The sequence below is a fragment of the Lynx canadensis genome, chromosome D4 (assembly GCF_007474595.2).
Source record: "Lynx canadensis isolate LIC74 chromosome D4, mLynCan4.pri.v2, whole genome shotgun sequence".
In the NCBI taxonomy this organism is placed as follows: Eukaryota; Metazoa; Chordata; class Mammalia; order Carnivora; family Felidae; genus Lynx; species Lynx canadensis.
In genome coordinates this window covers 84305933-84322059 of record NC_044315.2, presented here as the reverse complement: position 1 = coordinate 84322059, position 16127 = coordinate 84305933, and the positions used below count along the sequence as shown (strand labels likewise).

Sequence of the window (16127 nt, the reverse complement as noted above, 5' to 3'; positions counted from 1 at the left end):
CCCTTAGGGTTTTAAAGTATTTTTGCTTTGTATGGATAGAATATCATTACAGGCCCTTGTAACTGATCTAGAATTTTGACTTGCATTATTTGTAATTATTTCATCGTCATAACTATTTATGAACACTGCAGGGTTTTTCTATTAATATTCATGTACTGAACTATAGTAATCTTTTCGCAGTGTGTTCCAGTCAGTTCTCTGCTAAGGCCCTTTTTTTTTTTTTTTTTTTAACCCATCTTTAAATGTCTCTTTTAAAGTTTCTCTGCAGCTTTTCATTTTATTACTGACCCACTTGACATTTGAAAGCTACCTGCACTGGCAGAAGGTCCCCACTGTGTAAGAAAATTATAAATGGAGAATTGGGTTTTAGAAGAATTAGCTGAAACCTCTTTACTAATTTTTACAGTTGGGTGGGTGTGTTTTTGACATAATGAAGAGTAGCCTGCCAGGTCCCTTGATTTAGCTAGTAAAATACACTTACCCGTTTTTTTAGTGACTAAAGCCCTTAATCCATCAAGTTCTCCTTTAGTCAGGTTCACCCTCACAGTTCGTGACCTTCCGAGATTCTTAGTATTTTGTTGTTGTTTAAAAATTCTATTACCACCAACCTTCACTAGCCTTCTGAAACAGTGTTGGGTGTGGCAGGGACACTTAAGAAATGGAGACAGATAGAATTTCAATTTTACATTGACACAGAAATATAGTTAACTCTTGATCTATAAAAGAAGGTTTCCTTTGAAGTGGGATTTTCCAGGCAGAATAGTTCTCTGCGTGGCTCTGTTTCAGTATTTGTTGTCATTTTGAAATGGAAGTATTTTTCTTTATCATCTATTGAAAAATTGAACCAGAAGCATTTTAACTTTTTCTTACCCCTATTCATTCTTGCCGTTTGAAACGAAAGACCAATTTTTATTAGCCTGAAAATCCTTTTGCAAAGTTCTTACGGTATTATTAATAAAACTTGTGACATTCATTTTTGTTTTTCCCTCATAAAATGTTACCCAGAGTTTGAAAAATAAATGTTAGCTTTATCAAGTGAACTCTCTCTTACCATCTCTGTTTAGAGTCACAGACCACCTTGTTGCTTGCTAATGTACTGTGTTTTCACAAGACACCCAGAACGTCATTAGTGATATGGTCTAGTCTAGGACGCCTCCACATCATTCCTAAATTACTGCTAAGCGCAGAGGGGGAGAGAACAGCTACCACGGGGTGCAGGGTTCTGATCAGAAAGACGGCTAATGATGACATCACTGGATTCTCGAGTTTTATATTAAAGGTTCATATAAAATTTTTGTAAACTTTGATCCAGAACGTATTTGTAGCTGTGTTGTACATTTCACTCCTCATGTGTTCTCAGGTATCAGGCCTGTGCTAGGTGCAGGGAGGTAGTGGGAGACAGATTCACAAGGCCCTTGCTGAGGAGGAACTTACATCCTTACATCCTAGACGGAGGGTAAATAGGAGGGGCTGAGAGAGAATAAGATGCAGTGTATAGGATGGTCAGGGAACTCCGCCCTGAGAAATTGACATTTAAATTGTGACCTTCACATTTAGGCTGTGAAGAGTTGGGGAGGGCCAGTGTCATTCAAAGCAGTGGCTATTAAAGGCTTACTGTATTTTAATATAAAAAGAACATTTCAGATTACTTTGTAGTTAATTTACTTACCTCTCTTCCTCCTACCCACTGTTGAAAAAAGAAATGTAGTAAAATTGACCCTTGAATTGTGCCTTGTGTTAAGTCCCCACATCTTACCCACTAGCAGCTTGGATTTACCTCTAGAATATATTCTGAACGTATTCAGTCCTTTCCATCTCCACTGGATAAGTTCAGATCACCATGACTTCACCTGGACTGTTGAGAAACAGTTTTTCTGGTTTTCCTGCCTCTGCTCTTGGCCACCTCCAGTCTGTTGTCTACACAGCAGCCAGAGAGATCTTCTAAAGTATAAATCTGATCATATCTGCTCCACATCCTTCGGTGACTCTCAGTTGCATTCAGAATAAAATCCAAACTTCTAACTACTATGAAATACTCCAAGGCCCAAAGAGGGGAAGGTACATTCAGAGAATATGAGCACAAAGAAAGAAAAGAACTGGAAAGACATGCAGAATTGACAGTTGCAATGTGAAAGAGGAATGTAGACAGACCAGGCGGAGAATCTGAGAAGCCAGGGTGGGCATTTGGAGCCTGTAACCTAAAGTTGTCTGTCAGGAGAGGAGTTGGTCTTTCCCCAAGATGTGGTTCCAGTGGGGTAAGAGCTGATTTATTGAGTGCCTTTGTGTACTTACACGTATTATCTCATTTAATCTGCAGACAGCACTAGAAGGTAGATTTTATTGCGGCTGTCTTACAGATGAGACGTTACGAGTGTGTGTGTGTGTGTGTGTGTGTGTGTGTGTGTGTGTGTGTGTTGGGGTGCATGTTAGAATTAAGGAACTGTGAGGACAGTGTGTGTAATCACATACTTACCTCTCAGAGCCTCCCCTTCCTCTAAAAGAAGTTAAAGTTACCCAAATTTCCACAGTAAGTAAATGGCAGAATCTAAATTGGAGCCCAGGCTTTTTTGACCTCAAAGCCCATACTCTTTTTATTGTACCATGTTGCTTATTAGAACCCTAATGGGAGAACAAATTTAAAATTCTGTAAACAGAAATGTTCATTGATTCTAAAATCTAAATGCACTAGGGAAGTGCAGCATTTAGAGGAACCCTGTGGTGAATCTGGATATAAAGCCAGGAATTCTTTTTGTAATTGCACAGTTTGTCTGTATTGGTGTCAGTTTTAATGTTTTATGTCTAGCTTTCTTAAAGCAACATACACCTGTCCTGAGCTGCCCTATGGAAAAGAGAAGCCCATATGTTTTAGAAGAAGAGGGATTTCTAACACTCTACTAACCTGAAATGTTCTCCAAAGACTAAAATAAAAAATCTTCTAGCTGTAGAGTTGAAAAGAATCTTACTTCATGTGTAATTGTAAAGGTGGAAAATCCAGTAACCTTTCTTCTGTGAAAGTAGTTTGCAAGCCAGAGATACAGACATGTGGTTTCCTTATGCTATAGCTCTGTCTTTTCTTTAAAAAAAGAAGTCAAGGTAAATAGGACTGTTTAAATGTTCTTGGTCAAAAAGACAGTAATTTCTGTGGAAAACTGCACCTTCTCAAGAAATAATAAATAATCATGCTGATGCCACTCACGCATGGGGGCCGGATAAGAAATAAAGACCTGATACTTGGTATCCAGTGCCCCAGTGGGAATATGATAGCGCAAATTAGGGCTGCTAAGGTGTTTAAATGTATAACTCAGAAATGCCCCGGGCAAGAAGCTCCAAGTTAAATATTCTTCCTTCCCTCTTCTCTCTGCCTGTTTATCTTGCTGTTTCTTCCCACCTGAGCCTCCCCTTGTCTGGAGTGCTCTGAGGCTCCTGATGGATCTTCTTGAGAATAGAGCAGAGCATGTTAAAGATGGCATTGCAGTCAACTATTTTATCTAGGAAGCCTGGAAATTTAGAGAATTTATGTCCGGCAAAAATCTTTGGGAACCACTTGAGAGACCCAATTATTTTAGAAGGGTGTTATGAGCTCTTGCAACCGCCACATCAGAAAAACCCGAAATACATCATTCGCCAAAACTACATTTGACCAGCGTTTACTCTTCCTGCTAGTCGCTAATCTTTCAGAAGTTCCTTTTCCATCACAAAATCTATTCATTCACTCCATCTGGGGCAGTCACCAACGTGGATTAGATTAAAGCAAAAGCCGAATGAAAGAGAAAAGACATATACCTCTGACAGGCTGTGTGGTGCTGCAGGAGACACACATTTTGGAGTCAGAGGAACGACCTTTCTCTGGGCCACTAGGGACTAATTCTAGAGCATCACTAATTTAATAATAGCTTTTGAGGGAAAAAAAGAAAGAAATACTACATTAGATGTACATATTGATTATGCCGTAGCCTGATTTTAGAAATGTTCAAAAGTGGGGGGGAAATACATCTTAGAATTAAGAACTGTGGTAGCTGAATGCATAACCCTGTGCTTACTCTCTGAGCTGTGCTTTGATGTGGGAGAGGTTGAGGGAAGAGGCACGCAGGGCGCCGTGGGAAGGGGCAAGTGTTCTCAAGCTCTGTGTGGCTCTGACATACCCTGTTGACTTAAACAGTCATGTCCATTGCTGCCTGCTCTGGGCCAGCACTGTGCTAGAATCAGGTGGAAACCCAGTGAGAAATCAGACTCAGAAAAGGGGGCAATAAAATATGGTAAATTCTCAAGTAGAAGTACATAAGCTACTAAAGCAGCATAGATTAGGGAGTACTTAAAACTACTTGGTGAGGCAGGGGGCTGAGAAAAGATGCTCTGGAGTAAATGATTTGACATTTTTTTTGGAGATTAATTATAATTTTGCTAAATGGGTAAGTAAGAGGAAGGACATTCCAGGCAGAGATGTTTTGAGATAGGGTAACAAACCATAGATATCCCAAATTACCGGAGCAAGAACAGGGCAGAGGATAAGCTGCAGAAGCCAGGCATGGGCCAGATCTGATCAGGCAAGGCCTGATGTACTGGAAACCCAAAGAGCCGAGTTCATTTATTATGACCTTATTTATTATGCTTATTATGCAGCAGACATTATGGAGGCACTTAGGAAATTGTTGAAGCCAAGAAGTGGTCCTTACTTTCAAGGAGCTTACTGTGTAGTTGGGTAGACAGGCAGGCAGTTTTAATACCATGCATGTGGTAATTGGAAATCAGTATAGGGGCCTGGGTACACACATCGAGGGATGGGTGCCCTCGTCCAGTCTTAGAGAGTCAGGGAGAACTGTCCTGAGCAGATCCTCCAGGTGAGAGCTGAAGATGGCGGAAAAGATGGTGGCCAGATAAAGAGGCCTGGGAAAGAGCATTCAGGCTGAAGGAATGAAGTGAGAGAGTTTGATGCCTTCGGGAAATCACAGTGTAACTCAGTATAATAAAGCAGTAGAGTAGGAGTTAGGAGGGTGGGGCGTGGTGAGGTTGAACTGGTCATTTGGGCGTAGGTCATGTTTGTAAACCATGCTGAATTTGAACTTTTTTCTGTGGCAGAGGGGAACCATTGAGAGGACAGTGATAGAGTCAGAATTTCTTTTAGAAAGCACACCGTCTGCCTGATAAAAATCGGTGAGAGGACATAAAACAGGAGGCAGAGACACTGGTGAGAAGCTTTTGAGGACTCTGTCCAACAGCTGATGAGCCCTGACTTAAGGCATGGAGAGAAGCGAATGGAGCTCAGTTCAGGAAGTGGAGGGAGGGACACCTTAGTAAAGCCTGATTTCTTTCATTTGAGCTGAGTGCACACTTTGGGGAGAATTGAAATACCCTGGAGCCGCTTCCGGTTCTGGTGTTCATATGAAAACTAGGTGTTGGTAAAAGATAGGCTTTAAAGATTTCTTTTTAATAAAATTAAATGCTTGTTGGAAGAAAATCAAACATTTAGGAAGTGTGTGAAGTAAAAAGTCTGTGAGGGTTTCCTCTGACTTTATTTAATATGAACCTTGTTTTTTTGGTTTTTTTGTTTTTAGTCAATTCACATGCAGATACACATACGGGCTCTAAGTTTCATGTGGGCAGGACCCTGTTTTCCGGTTTTTGGGTTTTTTAAATCACTATACACCTAACATCTAACAGAGTGTCAAATAGAAGAAACTCAACAAATGTTTGTTAAATGAACTCATGAAGAATGTATCCACATAACAGTTTTAAAAAATGATACCATATAATGTTATATGATTTTGCACTTGTTTTTCACTATCACGTCATAAGCACTCTATTAGAGTGACCCCTGCAGTTTTAGCTTTCTAGCTAAATTTATGTAACTTAGATTTCTGTTGTTGGACATTTAGATCATTTCCAAATTTTTAGTTTAACATGTAAACGTACAGTGAACAATTTTGTATGAATATTAGTTGCATGTTTGTGGTAGATGTTAAACATGGGATTACTTGTCAGAGGTTCACTTACTTCAAATGTTGAGAAAAACAAATTGCCTTTTAAAAAATTTATACCCATTCTCTGACACTCTGAGAATCTATGAGACCACCTCTTTCCCCACCCCCTTACTAACACTGATGTTATCAATCTTTCATTTTTGCTGAACTGATGGCTAGCAGTTAATATCTCATTTGAATTTGTATTTCTGGGTTTTTAGTGTAAAGTTAAGCATTTTAAAAATGTTTTTATTAGCCATTTATCTTTCTAAAAGATAGTTAAGGCAGTTGTTTTAGTGAGAAGAAAGATTGAGAAGTCTAATTTCACAAAACTATTTTTAAGAAGTATCCTTTAGTTTAAAATACACTTCAGCCCACCACCCCCTTTCTTGCTCCAGCAGGTGTACACACACACACACACACACACACACACACACACACACACACACCCCAGTATGTAGAGAAAAGGCATACATCCAGTCCAGACCATTTTACTTTGTTTGCCTTCTGACCCTTCATTCACCAGCAAAGCTTTTGTTCATGTGTTTGGAGAAAGTTAGCTGGTAATTCACTAGATTCCAGTTCACCTCATTTAGGGCCTTATGTTGCCTGCTTTGTCACAGAACTATTTGAAAAAACAGATTTTCTGTTAAATAGTTTATTTAAGTCTGGTACGTGTATATAGTACTTAGAAGATACATCGTAATCTGGAAATCAGAAATGTAGACAAAAAAGTTGTCACCCCTTAACAGGTTTATTTTGGGGAAGCACATCTAAGGACACGTCTGGCAGCATTATGAACAGCACTGGCACCAAGGGCAACTGTAGGGGGTTAATGGGGACCCTGCATCATTCCTTGCCATGTGCCTGGTGAGTTAACTCCTAGAAGTTTCTGGGAATGGCAGCAAGTGGGGAAAAGGCTGCAACCAACAATCAGTGTCACAAAGTGGGGATGACTAATTTGCTGAGGAGACCGTTGAGACAGATGTTTAATTAGCTGAAGTCAGAGTGGATAAATTGGGAGAGGACTGCCTATGCAGAGAGACGCCTCGTTCCCTCATCTCTCATTACCTGGTTGGGTTTTGGTTTTGTCCTTACTGTCTCTTTTTGAAGACGACAGCCTCAGACTCAGGGGAACTGGGAGGGGAGTAGGAGAGAAAGTACCCTTGGTACATCTACTGAACACTTACTGTATTTTTGTATTTAACCCTTACAAAGACCTTGTGAAATGGGCATTATCTATTTTTTATGGTTGAGAAAACAGGCTGTGTATTGTGTATATGTGTGTGCATTCTTGTGTGGGTTGCTCATGACTGACATAGGTGAGATTTGGACCTGTACCCCTTGATTTTTAAGCCCAGTGTTTTCCTCTGTACTACAACTTCCCCACTTACAATGTAATGCAAATGAAAGAACTTTCTGGAATAAAAGTAAGCTGTATATTGACAGGAGCTGGTGTCGGACAGGTGTATGTACGCATTTGTTGGAACTGTCACGTGGCACTCATAAAATCTGTGCATATCATTGTATGAAAATTTTACCTAAAAGTACAAAGAGAATCTCAAACAAATATTGGACACCAGTTAAGGTTCTGCTCACTGAATGTACTGATGTCTGCTCTTTGAAATGCATAAAAAAAAAAAAAGATGCATTGGTGGTAGATATGTGATAAAGCAAATGTAGTAAAATGCCAATGGTAGGATCTAGGATCAATTTTTCTGTAGTTTAAAAATGTTCATAGAAACTCGGAAAGAGCTCATAAAAATTAAAAGTATATAATTTAGATTCTGCTTATATTAATTAAATTTCTGAAGTTACAGATAGATGTCTTTGTGGCATAGAAAGCACTGATCTTTACTTCCTATAGGATATTTTATCTTTCATTAATTACCTCATATATAAAATGACATCTTTGAGATCACAGTTTCTTCCATGGGCCTGTGGTTTTCAGCAGCATATAGAATTGTGAATATGATTGTTGTTACCACTTACTGAATATTAAAAATAGGCCAGGCAGTCTGCCAAACACTTTTAAATGATCTCATTTAATTCTTAAAACAACTATTTGAATTGGTTGTTATTTTTGTTTTATAAAAGAGAAAACTAGGGGCACCTGGGTGGCTCATTCGGTTAAACGTCTAACTCTTGATCTTGGCTCAGGTCATGATCTCACAGTTTGTGAGATTGAGCCCCACGTCAAGCTCTGTGCTGACAGTGCGGAGCCTGCTTAGGATTCTCTCTCTCCCTCTCTCTCTTTACCCCTCCCCTGCTCGTGTTCTCTCTCTCTCTCTCTCTCTCTCTCTCTCTCTCTCTCTCTCTCTCTCTCTCAAAATAAACTTTTAAAAAGAGAGAGAGAAAGAGGGAACTAAAGCTCAGAGAATCTGTAAGACTTGTCCAGGGTCACACAGCTAGTAAGTTGGAGAACTGGGATTCAAACCCAAAGATACGATGTCAAAGTTTGTATTCCTTTTTTAAATTTTTTAGTTATTTTTTTTAATGTTTGTTTATCGTTGAGAGAGAAAGAGCATGAGTGGGGAAGGGGCAGAAAGAGAAGGGGACAGAGGATCTGAAGCAGGCTCTGCACTGACAGTGGTAAGCTCAGCGTGGGGCTCAAACTCACAAACTGCGAGATCATGACCTGAGCCGAAGTTGCACACTCAACCGACTGAGCCACCCAGGCACACCTCCCTTTTTTTTCTTTTTAATGTTTATTTATTTTTTGAGAGAGAATGCACAAGCAGGGGACGGGCAGAGTGAGAAGGACAGAGGATCCGAAGCAGACTGCGCTGACAGCTTTGGTGCTGACATCCCCAAGCCCAATGCGGAGCTCAAACTCACGAACATCAAGATCAAGACCTGAGCCAAAGTCAGATGCTCAACTGATTGAGCCACCCAGGTGCCTCCAAAGTTTGTATTCCTAACTGCTAGGCTGTACTTCCTCCCACTGGCTAAGGTCCCAGGGTTCACACGTCAGTGGAGGCAGGTTCACTTTTCTCCCTAGAGAGACCAAGTGCACCTTCTTCATGTGGACGTGTCAGCGTGATTCAGTGGAAAGAGTACAAGCTTTGGACCCAAAGCAGCCCGAGTCTCCACCCTGGCTGTGCCCTTCGGTCCAGTCTAACCTTGTGCAAGGTTAGACAAGTCATCAAACCTTTGTCACCTCGGTTATCTTTTCTGTCAACGGGGTAATAATACCTACCTGGCAGGGCTGCTGTTTTGACTAGTTGCATAGAAAACAGTTGATAGCAAGTGTTCACTGGATGTCAACTGCCTTTGTCCCTATGTCCCACACCAGGCACATCATTAAATCTGGCTTTTTAGGTTTTGATTTACTTCCTTTTCTACCCATATGACTTGGCCTTTGCCTGCAGCTTTTGTTTGCAATGAATGAAGTCTACAGAAAGCTTATACCAGTGATAGAACCAGACTTTGAATTGTGTTTGGATATGGATCTGCTGGAAACACCCTGTATTTTGAACAAGTAGAAAGCTAGATCCAGAGAGCAAGTTGTAATGATTTTTGACTAACAAGAAAACCCAGATCAGGCATGTAGGGGGTCCTAATGGTCACAAGGCTCATTTGTCAAGTAGCTTACATCAGCAAATTTAATTTGCTACAACAAAGAGTCTAGAGAGAAAGGGAACAAATTACAGTTACCTGTAACAAACATGTTTACAGGTGATTATAAAAAGCCTTTGTAAGAACAGCCGAAGAGTTCACAGAGCCTGTTGCTTCTTCCAAGAAAACATTTAAAAGAGGAAATATAATGAAACACCAGAATGATTTTTGAGGAATGATTCTAGAAGTTACATAGAGGTCTAGAGTGTTGTGTCTGCCCCTTACAGCCTCAGTTAAGAGTCTTTGTCTCCCCCAGAGGAAACAGAAGGTCCCTTTCTTTAGGCAGGCCATTCATGTATTTATCCTGTTAGTAGCCGTAAGGAGAACTCTTCGTCTGCCAAGGTTGAGTTGAGCCACTTGCAGTGAAAAATCATCGCTTTATATGGGCTACGTCCCCACAGAAGACCGCTTTCAGACCAGCCCAGAGACCTGACACCCCCAGCTTCTATCTCACTGCTTTTAGAGGCCTGACACTAGAGCTGGTCTTCCCCCATAAGCAGTTTAAAAGGCAGTTTTACCAATTGCAATGACACCTTTCCACAATGAGTTTTTCCTTTTTGAGTATATTACAAATACCGGTACTTTCTATAAGACTTTTAAGTGCATTAAGAAAAAAAGAAGAAGAAAAATTGCTCATCAATCAGGGCATTTCTTTTTCTGCCTTACAATGACAGTACCCAGAGACAAAGAGGACTTAAAATCAGGAAACGGCATCGGAGTGGCACTGTGAGGCAGGTCCGGGGAGAGGACGTATCAGCACCTACTTCTCATTACCCTGCTACTGATCACAGTGGGACCGTCAGCAAAGTGGATAGATTGTACTGTGCCATCAAACCAATTTTTCAAATGGAAAGTCAGTGAGATGTGATTAAAGCCCAGGTGCTGCAGAAGATACAAGCCGGTCTATTGGAGCTCCTCAGTCTTCCCCAAAGCTGTCACAGGATCAGAGAAATATCAAATCATAACGAATGCCAGCTTTCCTTTTTTGTTTTTTGTTTTGTTTTTTTTTTTTTTGTACACTACATTTAGTAGAACAATGTGAATTAAGATACAATTAAGACAAACTATGACTTAGGTCTAAAGAATCCGGAGGGTCATGAAGATCTCTCAAACACAGTGTGTCCAAATCCAAACTCAGCACTCAGTAAATATTTATGGAGCCTCTGCTACATTTTAGGCAGCGAACAAGGATGGCCTGTTCTCAGCTCTCATTTTAGTAGGGTAGATGGTCAATAAAAACAGACCAACCAAGATACATTTGATAGACGCGTTTCGGGCTTTTGCCTGTCCGTTTTTTGACAAAAAGGACTTCTTTGAGTCTCCAGTTTTGTGAGTGCCCATCCTGAAAGGAGTCCCCCTTGCCCTCACGATCAGGCATTACCTCAGTCTTTCCACTTTAGCAAGTTTCCATGCATCTGCTAGTTGACCACCAACACCACTCCCTGATTTAGGGAGATGTGGACAGGACAGCAGTGGCCGGGTCAATTCATGAGCAGTCAGTGACTTGCTGTGTCCAGATCAACAGTGTAAAGAAAGAGGTACAGGCTGTATCTCAGCTTTGGAAACTGCTAGAGAGAACACCGTCCCTCAGCTGCTTAGCTCTGCATCAGAGGACCCATGGGCCTGCCGCAGTGAGTTCCTAATACATTGATCTTGCCAGATGTTGGTGAGTACCTTACCAAGTAAAGGGACGAGAACCCTCCATTTTCCTTTGGAATGGGGCGATCGAGCTTTCATTTGAGTGAAATGAGAGTGCTTTGTGGAGAACAGGTTCCTTTGTGTTTGCCACCACTGTAGCTGGCCTGGAGTTGGTGACCAGCATGTTTTGTGGAACGAGCTAAGGAGAAGCAGTGAAAGCCGATCTGCAGCCCACAGCTGCTTCACTCCCTGCCGGCCCAGGCCCAGGGCCACCCACTTTCTAGTCAAGAATAGATTCATTGCACTTTGATTATTGGAGATCAAACTTCCTCCAAGAATTAAATCATCGAATGAAAATGTAAATGTCTTAGAAATGAGACGCAATGCACATCAGTTGAAATTAGTGTTGCCTCCCAGGTTCCCTTAATGACATGAATCTCTAATGAGTCCTTGGGGAGCCAGTGGAATATCGCAAAAACAGACATTTTAAGCATTGATAATCAAGTAAGGGTGCCCAACAGGAAGAAGCTATTGCATACACTGTACTACAGAAAAAGAAAATTAAAGCAAATTCACTTTCCAAAAGCAGGGTGTGGATGCGTGAAAGATGGAGCACGCGCTAATTCCTCATCTTCCGTAGCAGAAGTTAATACATACTGTCTGATACTTATGATCATTTTTAAAACAGCTGAGCAAGAATGCTAATAAAAAATAGGAAGATGAATACAAGGAGAAATAGCAAAAACTTTTTAAGGTCATTTCCTGTAAGAAGGGATTCAGGGATGTGCAGGGAATCAACTTTTTCATTATAGGACTGTGGTATGATTTACTTTTAAAACTGTATGTACCGGTGATCCTTAACCAACATGGGTTTGAAGTGCATGGATCCACTCGTGTGGATTTTTTTATTGTACCGTACTGTAAATGTATTTTCCTTATTATTAGCATCTTCTTTAGCTTGCTAATTGTAAGAATACAGTATGAGATACATACACCATACAAAATATGTGTTAATCGACTGTTTATGTTATTGGTAAGGCTTCCAGTGAACGGTAGGCTATTAGTAAAGTTTTTGGAGAGTCAAAAAGTTATACGTAGATTTTCGGCTGTGTGGGGATTAGCGCCCCTAACCCTGGCGTTGGTCAAAGGTCAACTCTGCGTGTTCCTTCGGTAAAAGTAAAAATTTTTTTTAATTTATAAAAAGAAGACTGCTTATTTTCAAAATCTAGAGCTGAGAAAGATTTCTTTCTTTCCCTTGCTTACATGGACTTGCTTCATTTGGTAACTTCCTTTCTCTTAAAAGCCACAATCCATTTTATTGTGTTGGATGTCAGTTTTCTGTGAGAACACTGTTATTAAATAGTTGCTTCCCATTACAAACATCTCCAAACCTTTCAAAACCAAAATGTTATATGAGTATAACCATTATATTGTGATTCTGCCAACATCTTGTCTCTGTGACCTGTATTTTCCGTAGGTTAAAGCACAGGCTATTAGCTGAGTACTCCTGTCCCATTCTAAGAATGACTAATATCTCAAATATAAATGAAAACAGCTGCTTTTCCATAACATTAGAGTTCCAAACAGCTGTCACATGTACATTTTGACATTCTTTTTTTTTTTTTTTCTTTTTTCCAAATTGGGACAAAAGTTCGTTTACTGAATCTACTAATCTGGTTAAGTATATCATCTAACTTCTGTGGAAAGGTGGAGAGGAGGTCACAGAAAAACCTCTCGAGCTAGAATGTAGCCATCTCCAAAGACTCAAGTTTAGTTAACATAAAAACCCTCTGATGAGACCCCTCTGTGCCAAGAACATAAGGTCCGTAAGGGCCTGGCGGTGGCTGCCGCACCACTGCTGCCCTTGCCAGAGAACCTGCACCTCGGTGGACAGCCATTGTTCTCTCTCTGGCTGGAGAGATGTGGAGCGCCACCCCCTTGTCTCCGGAAAGCCTGAATCTGTGCTGCTCATCTTCTGCAGCCCTTGGAGGGTTTATTTCAGGGGCTGCTGTTGTGGATCAGAAGACCGTACTCCCTCTGTTGGCTTAAAGCTGGCCCTGCCACTACCAGCTAGGTGACCTTGGTCCGGTCATTCGCCCTCTCTGAGTCGCTTGCTTTGTTTTGCTCGTCAGTAAAATAAAACCACAACTAGATCACAGACTACTGGCTGGTAGTTGTAACTGTGGGAGAGCTTAGTCCCTGAGTTGAAGAACCATCTCCCCGGCTCTGCTCTTGTTCCTGTTACACTCTTTCTAGCTCTTTGATGAGTTTCTTTACCTGTTTGAACTTCATTTTCCTCATCTATAAATGAGAATAATATTATCTTCTTTATGGCATTGTTGTGAGAATTAAATAGAAATCCAGGTGAAACAGCAAACACTTAGCTATTACCATTTTATTACTCACTAAATGGTAGTCCTGCCCCCTCCCTTCAATTTCATTGTTATGAGACCCAGTCATACTCACCGTTTTGTGATCTAACACTTTCTTTTTTATGAGTGTGACTGCTTTGAGTCATGATTCAACAGAGACCCTAGCCGCGAAGGGACCCAGCTCAGATTTAGTCCACATTACGTACGGCCCAGAATGTGTGCATCTGTCTGCCCAGCTGCTCATTTGAGCTTTTCCAGGGGTCTGAGGCCCCTTGTCAGAGCAGCAAAGCATCAGTGAGAACATAGGTATGCACATGTAAGAGTGACCTGGCATTCCTCTGGAGCACTCTGCATCTGGGGCTGGATATGCAGAAGGGTTAAAAGCTGGAGAAACTTTTGTCATAAATTTCCTCTTCAGCAGGACTTCCCAGGGAACATCTGACATTAGGAGAGAGGAAATGCTGATTGGCCTCGGAGTCAGCTGAAGGAGACAGGAGCTGCAGTGGAAGCTGCTGGATTTACTGTTATTAGCAAGGCAAATGGAAAGCCAGCAGGGCAGCCCAGCTCCCAGATAATAGATGTAACAAGAAGGAAAGCTCCCAGGAAGGAAGATGGCTGGCAGCCACGACTCCTCTACCTCCTCTGCTGCCATTTCTTTCCATTGCTTTTACCTTTTTGTTTTGTGTGTTTAGCACAAGGAGAAGCATACTTTAGCATCTTAGGTTATAAGTCACAGCTGGTTTAAAGTAAAACAGGATCTATAATTCAGCTTCTTACTGGCTTGATAGATTCATAGTTGAACATGGTGAAATGTGTAAAATTGTGTTGATATAGTATTAAGAAGTTGCCATTTATTGAGCACTTACCATGTGCCAGACTAAGTGCTTTACATGTGTTATTATCTCATTTAACCCATATAACAACTTCATGCTTTAGAAATGATCATCATCCCCAACTTAGAGATAAAGAAACAATGCTTAGAGCACTTAGGTAATTTCCCAAGGTCTTAAAGCTTAGTGGAGCTGGGATTTGAACCGTGCCATTAAGGTCCTACCAGTCCAGTGGAAAGTAAGCAAGAGCCCAAATGGCTATTATGGGGCCAGACGGGGTACTGGCAATAAGAAAAGTGCTTACTGAGTCCTGAAATGCAATGCTAACTGGGACAGTGGTGGTTAGAAGGAAGATGGGCAGGCAGAGGGGAGCCGAGTTAGCAGGCGGAGATGACATCTGAAGGGTCTGATCCCCCAAAGCAGGGAGCAGGGCAGATGGGCAGTTGATCCCTGAGGACCACAAGGAATGAGGGGGAACGGCAGGTCGTGGCAGCAAGGACCAGGGAAACAGATGATGCTCGGCATCACAAAGAGCCGTGTCCTGTGCAGGGTCAGGTCACAAAGGCAACAGGTGAGCAAAACTCCTGTTGTCAAGATTACCTCTGGAAAAAAAAATCCCTTTAAAAATGCCTGTGAGAGGCCAGCACACTGTAGGTTTTCTCATTAACTCCAACGCAGCGAGCTTTTGTTTTTCTAGCATGAGAACCAATGAAAACTAAAAATACATATCTTTAAATGCTAAAATCAAACTTGGCACAGAAAGACGCTCACACTATAAGAGGAGCTACGCAACAGACACCGGCATCCACCCAATTAATTCAGTAAGTCATTCATCAGACGTTTACCAAGCTCTGTAGTTGCAGCGATGACTAAGGCTCCCACCTCCCATTCACCTTCTTGTGGTTTATTGAATCACCAGGAAGACATGGTAAGTGGGATTCTCCAAACTATTTAAATTGTTCTCTTGGTCATTCCTCACTCTCTCTTTTTCCTCGTTTTTTGCCAAACAAGTACAGGTGAATTCAGATAAATTAAATGTGTGACTTGTATACAAAGAGATCCAGGCAGTAGGCGACATCAAGAACAGGCCCAGTTTCCTGAGAGGCACACTGAGGACCTAGCAGGGTACTAGACCCAGGGCAGGGTTCTGGGCAGGACTGGGCTGGGGGCAAGGGCAGTTACCTGAATGAGACGTTAAGGTCAAGATCAGATTTCAAGAAAGGAAATCTTGTTTGGGTTGGCCTCAAAGTGCAGAAATCCTCTTGCCTTAGAGCCGAGCCTGCAGCGAGAGGAATGTTAGGTGATGCAGTTTTCCCTATTGTGGGAAAAGAAAGCGGGCCATTCTGGGAGTCTTGTCAGGGCCTGATGTTGTTATAGGAGTCAGTCAGAGAAAAGCATATGCAAAGAGTTGTGGAGGCCAGATAAGACTTAGGGAATGACCATAAAAGGGATGTGGTTTGACAGACTGCTAGCAGGCGGTGTGGATGAAGGGAGCCATGATACTATGCACTGAACAGGAAGGAGACCAGTTCTGCTGGCTCATAGAGGACATAGATGGGCAAGAAATTAGGATGAATAGAAGGTCTGGAGAGTAGGGTAAGGAAGTTGTGAAAGGATTTTAAGCATAAAAGTGATAGCCTTAAGAGTTGGACTCCAGAGATCCCCCTCTGACAATTGGAGGAAGAATGGATAGCTGGAGGCCAGGAGATGAG

The 16127-nt window shown here is 41.6% G+C and overlaps 1 protein-coding gene across 8 annotated transcripts in view; it reads left to right on the top strand.

Annotated features, from left to right (window-relative positions):
* MAPKAP1 (MAPK associated protein 1) overlaps positions 1-16127 on the top strand; it is a 245090-nt gene that overhangs the window by 151029 nt on the left and 77934 nt on the right. The window lies entirely within an intron of this gene.